At 42.9% G+C, this 6,000-nt stretch overlaps 1 long non-coding RNA gene across 1 annotated transcript; it reads left to right on the top strand.

Moving 5' to 3' along the window:
* The first annotated feature begins 536 nt into the window (after positions 1–536).
* On the top strand, positions 537–5,391 carry LOC146423721 (uncharacterized). Its single transcript, XR_014847346.1, has 2 exons — positions 537–726; positions 3,614–5,391. It is a non-coding gene; the product is annotated as an uncharacterized LOC146423721 (long non-coding RNA).
* The last annotated feature ends 609 nt before the right edge of the window (positions 5,392–6,000 follow it).

Here is a 6,000-nt window from a genome sequence, read left to right as displayed (position 1 = left end):
CAAAAAAAACCACAAGTTATTTTAAAAACATTTTCTCCAAACCTTACTCCAAAAAAAATTCATCACCCAGCAAAAACTACATACTAAACAAAAATCAAAATAAACTCTATTCCCATTTTTTCCATTCTTCTTCTTTTTCCTCATTTAAACCCCTTCTCTTCAATCTACTTTACCACCCAAACACCCAAAAAACCCAAAAAACAACAAAACTCTCCAAAAAAACTCCACCCGGCCCCGGGTGGGGAACAAAAAAAAAAAAAAAAACTATGTCTAAAAAAACCACTTTTTAATCAAATTAAATAACTACCTTTCACCTTATTTTTTTCCCTTCCCCTGTGCCTTATAAAACACTCTGCGTAATTTTATTAAATAAATAATTTTTTCTTCACTTCCATCTAAAAAATTCTATTAAAAATAAAAAAAAAAATATCAAAACCCTTCACTCTCAAAAAAAAAAAAAGTTGTATCATTAACCCAAAACACATTTATTGCCTGACCCCTCCCTACCCTTTTTTTCTTGTTGCAGGACACTACATTAATACCTGCAAAAAGAAAAAAAATGTACAAAGCCTTCCACATTGGGTAAATTCATATCATTTCTTTCTCTTCTTTAGCAAGTCAAACCACCTGCTTCTACAGCACTTCTGAACTCCATTCTGACTCTTGGCAAGAAATTCTTACAGGCCTGACATTGTGGCTACAGCTCTGTGATGATCCACATGAAAGGTGGGTGCTTTCTTCAATTATCCTTTCTTCAATGCAACACTTCCTTTTTACTATCTATCTAGGTCATCTCCTTCATTTTCATAACTATATTCGGAAGGCACTGTACTGGGCATTGGCTATAAATGTCCACCCAGAAAGGTAGACAACAGCTTTGCTGCAAGGCAGATGATCTTTTCAATATTCCTGCAAGAGCTGGCTTGCCTGCATTTGGTAATTATGGAACATGCTTCAGCTACTCCAGCAACAACACGTGAACAATTACTTCTTACTGATAGTGAGGCTCAAAAACGACACTTCTGAAGCAACAATGCACTGCAGGCACCTGGACACATGTCCTTCCCTAAGGAAAAAATCCTCAAAGTTCTTTCCCTCTTCCCTGGCTTGCTGGTACCAAGCACAGAAAACTGCACCTGAGGGAAGCTTGGAAGCCTGTACCTCTGACATTTTGCACTTGGTTAGAGCTTTTTATTCATACCTCTGCATACTTCTGAAAATTACAGTTCCTCTTTTACAACATAGCCAATGTCCACACTTACCTAGAAAGAGGCACTGGGATTTGTTTTCTGTAAATTCATTCAGGAAACTCCTTGTTCTTTCTCTCTCTCATTCATGGCCATAGTTTCCCAAAGAATATTTAGCAGGGCCTTTTTGCTTTGATACCCTCTATTTCATTTCCATTTCATTCTCTAAATTCTTTACATCCTGAAACTTTTTCTAGTACGTGGAAGAGCACAATCATAAATGGACAACAGAAAAATTGTAGAACTTCCCTAGCTCAAGATGTTGTTTTTCACTCTTTATCTATTTGCTCTTCCCATCTCATAGCTGCTCTTTTCCATGCACCTTTAAGGGCCTGCAATTCTCACTGCTGCAGAAGGACTTGTGAACTGCTGCTTCCCTACCTTGCTCATCAGAGCACGGAATCCAGTCGGAAGGTGCCGGTCCATCGGTGCACAAACCACCAGGTATGGCTAGAAAGAGTAGAAAAAATTCATGAAATACTTTCCCTTGGAGAACAGTTCCCATGCTTTGCAAATCTGGGTTCATACATAGAAATATTGGCACATCAAGTCTGTATCAATTTCAATACAGAACAGCATCGCTTTAAACTCTTGAAAACTTCAGGGTTTGGATGATGTTGCTACCACTTCCTACATTACAAATGTGGCTATGCTGACCTCAAAACTGGTACACATGTCTCCAAATATTTTATCTAATACTGGACAGTACATAAGGTGCTTAGCCTTATACCTGCACATGCTTATTACCTGTGTGTGAACTGCATACCACGTGCATAGCCTGCAGAAATACACTTCAGGATTAATTCTGATTCGTAAGGCTCCGTTACATGAGCCTTACAGAACTGCACCTCATCAATTATCCATGTACAGAAATTTGGCTTTCAAATGGCCTAAGAGAAAAAAAAATAGTTTTGCTAACTCTTTCAATGCCATGTTAAAGGAATAACATATCTCATGTTGCTGAGGAAACAATAACTGCAATAACCATCCTCCCCTGTTCCCTGTATGACACACTGAAATATGGTTCAGAAGGTTTACTTCAACCACAGTAGGAAATGCCACACAGCTCACATGGTGGCCGATTCTCAGCCTCTGTTCCACTCACTGTACCATTCGGCCAGATCAGAGAGAAGCAAGTAAAAAAAAAAGTAAAAAAAGTTTAAAAAATATTATCCCAAAGGGAACATTTGCAGGTGGTGGTTGTACAATTGTTCCATCTGAACATGTGGGCAGCCCAGGCCACGCTTCTGATAGAACTGTTTGGTGTGGATGAACTCATGTCACTGTGACCAAAACATATGAGCAATACTTTGCTTCCCTTTATGCAATTAACACCTCTCTGGTCACCACAGTTCTGGTATTAGGTTAGCCTGAGATGCTGCAGTCTGACAGGGATCCTTCTCAAAACCTAGGGAGAAAACTCAGGTTTATATGTCAGCACCTTCACTGTTGACTTCTTTAGAATTCAGTGGCAAGACGTCCTTCATCTATTTTTCTTATTTGCCACGTAAGCCACACAAGATATTTAGTCTTTGAAATAGGACTCTGACATCTCTTCCCTGAAAAGGTTTTCATCATTGCTCATAAGTGTGATCTCCCTCCCTCTTCCTGCTGATCAAACCTGGCTCAAACCACTGCCTCTTTTCAACAGCTAGCACACACTGGGCACAACACACCCAGGAGTCCAAGGCCAGCCTCAGGCCGACCTCCTAGCAGCTTCTGTCTGGCACAAATCCTGACATTTGCACAGCTTTACAATACAAAATCCCACATTTCCCCATGGGAACCTGGGGGCAACAATGGCTCTTTTCCATGGGAATGGCACATCACCACTCTCGTGTAAGATAGGCAGTTTGGAGGAATCCAAGTGCACACAGAGCTCTGCTTCTTTACACCTTTCATCTGACAGGATTCCTGCAGCATGCACACTTTTCAGGTACAATACCACATTTGGAACCTGGCTGCAAACGGTGCCTCTTTTACACACGTAACAAACTTTTCCACCCTTCTGACCTGCACACCGTGGCAAATGCCTCCTCACATCGTAAAAACCATCTGACAACACTTCATAACGAGCCTCAAGATACACTATATCGCCTCTGTGTTACCTCACTCCACTCAGTCAGGTTTTCTGGGAAAAAAAAGGACTGTTTGAACCTTTTACAAACCTGCTGTGGGACTAAGAACACCAAGCTATACTGATAGCAATCATAACAATCCATTCTTTACATTCATTTCAATTATTCACTACCCACAACAACACCTGTAACTCCTGCTTCAGGACACCACATCTATAGAAATACTGCACTACTGATATTAAAGGAAGCGAGGACAATAACCACATCAAATCTCTTCTTCCCCCACAGCAATGACCGTGGCCACATCTCCTTTGCTCTACCTCGAGGACACGCTCTGGGGAGTACCTGACAGCATAAGAGCTCTCAAGAATCTTCACCACTGTCAAGACAGCCACTTGACCCCAATGAATGCAGGATCTCCTGCAAGGACTGATGCTGCCGCCACTGCAGCTTCTCTGCTTCCACACAGGGAACCCGGCAGAGCACAGCCACAACACCCTCTGCACGCTGCAGCTGGCCACAGCAGGGCAGGGTGGAGAGGGAGGCAGCAGCACTTTGGGGAGGCAGCAAAGAAAAGCCAGGAAGAACGACCTCTGAGCCAGGACGAGGCCAAGGCCCGTGGTGGCAATGACAGCAGCAGTGGAACTCCCCAGCAGCAGTGGAACTCCCCAGGTAACCGGTGGCAGCAGATGCACCCACGATAATCAAAGCGCTCTGGCTAACTGACCTGGCGCCGGGTCACCCACGACCGTACCTCCAAACTGACCCACTGTCACCACACCCTGCTGTCTAACTGCCCCAGCACCAGATCACCCACGGCCATACCTCCAAACTGACCGACTGTCACCACACCCTGCTGTGTTTGGCAGCCTGGTGCTTTTTTCCGTATCTAGAATGTGAAATTTCCAGACAAGGAGGTTGCTTTTTCAAAATTCTACATGTGAGGACGCTCCAGTGCTTTTCCTCAACATGAAAATTATGGCTTTTGGATTTTCTTTATGCCCCTGACAATCTGCACACTTTTGGATTCTGGCTGCATCGGTCTGTGCGCTCTATGAAAAACATTCTACTGTTTGGACCTTCTGAGAAACGGAAATCTTCCACTATTTATGAAGCGATACAACGAAACCTTTTCTCAAAACTGTTTTCTTATTCCCACCCCCTAAACTTTTATATACTTACACTCATCTATTTACATTATATCTATTTGCACTTATTATAGAGAAAATACTTACAAATCCATTGACACTTACGGAACCTCTCCTAAGACACAAGCCACATATTTACAATGTTCAACTTGTATATTTTGACAATTCAATATTACGTCAGACTTCTACACTCTAACCTTACACATCTACTCATATCAAACCTCTCTTTACATTAATATCTAATATCTGATTAGACTTTGTACAGAACAGCTAATAGATCTATTTATTCTTTTTTTACATTTTGTCCTATATATCATCCTGCCTTATAAGTTAAGCTCTTTAATTGGTTCATTTATATACACAACACTTGTGTTTGCACTTTAAAATCTTCTATCTGCTTTGGCCTTGCATGGACAAGCTTATGCAGGACACACATTACTCTTTCTCTCTCTGCCTCATCTGCATGGTGCCCCAAGGAAGATTTTACAATAACATTTTCCTTTCCTTACCTACACTTTAGCTCCATTTCATACCCTCCGTTATTCAAATCCTAATACTTTTCTTACTGCCTACAAGATCACTGTCATAAAGGAACAGCAGAAAAATGACAACACCTCCCTAGCTCAACATTTCTTTTTCCTCTTTTCCTAATTGCTCTTCCCATTTCACATGTTGCCTTTTTAATGCATGTTTAAAGGACTGCAATTACCACTGCTCCAGAAGAATTTGGGAAGTGCTGCTTCTCCCTCTGGCTCACCGTGGAACAAAATCCAGACGCGAGATGCCGCTCTGTAGCTGTAGAAAACCTCCGGGTATTCATACAAACAATACACTAAATAAATGAAATTCTGTGCCTTCAAAGAAATTCCCCATGTCTGTAAAATCTAACAAAATACATTAAAAAACTCTCCTGATCAAGTATGTATCCATTTCAATGCTGAACAGACACACTTTGAACTTTTAAAAACTTCTGGCTTTGGTGCTACCCCTTCTTACATTACAAAAATTGCAAATTCTGACCTCAAATCTGGGTTCTGGGGGATCACAGGCAACTATACCACGGCTGTCACCAGCCCAGATCCTACCTAGGCCCGTATGGGATATAGGTTCACCTTGGGGTTAGACACAGCTGCCCTGGCAAAAATTCCTCCTGCAGGCACAAGATTACATGGCAGATGTTCTTAGGCACACTCTGAAAGCGGTGGGTTTGGATGGGACTCTGGGATGCAGACGGCTGCATCACCAACTGCCCTCAATACCTCTCACTCATCCTTCCTTTCAGCTAACGGGCCACGGCCCCCCACCCGCTCCACAGCCCCCTACAGCCCTGTGGTGCCGAGTGCTGCCCTGGACAACACGACACCTGTCAGCTCTGGAGCCCAAATCCTGGTTTTGTAAGCCTGTGGTGGGACTCAGCAATAGGGACTGGGGGCTGCACCTCTCCTGGGGTGACCTTCGGCTCCACTAACCTTGTGTGGTGACAATTCACATGGTAGCCAGGACTCTGCCCGTGGCCCACGGGTTCAC

The sequence above is a fragment of the Lichenostomus cassidix genome, unplaced genomic scaffold (assembly GCF_008360975.1).
Source record: "Lichenostomus cassidix isolate B80296 unplaced genomic scaffold, HeHo_3.0 HiC_scaffold_36, whole genome shotgun sequence".
NCBI lineage: Eukaryota > Metazoa > Chordata > Aves > Passeriformes > Meliphagidae > Lichenostomus > Lichenostomus cassidix.
The sequence above is the reverse complement of the archived record's forward strand: the minus strand, read 5'-3'. Positions and strand labels throughout refer to the sequence as shown.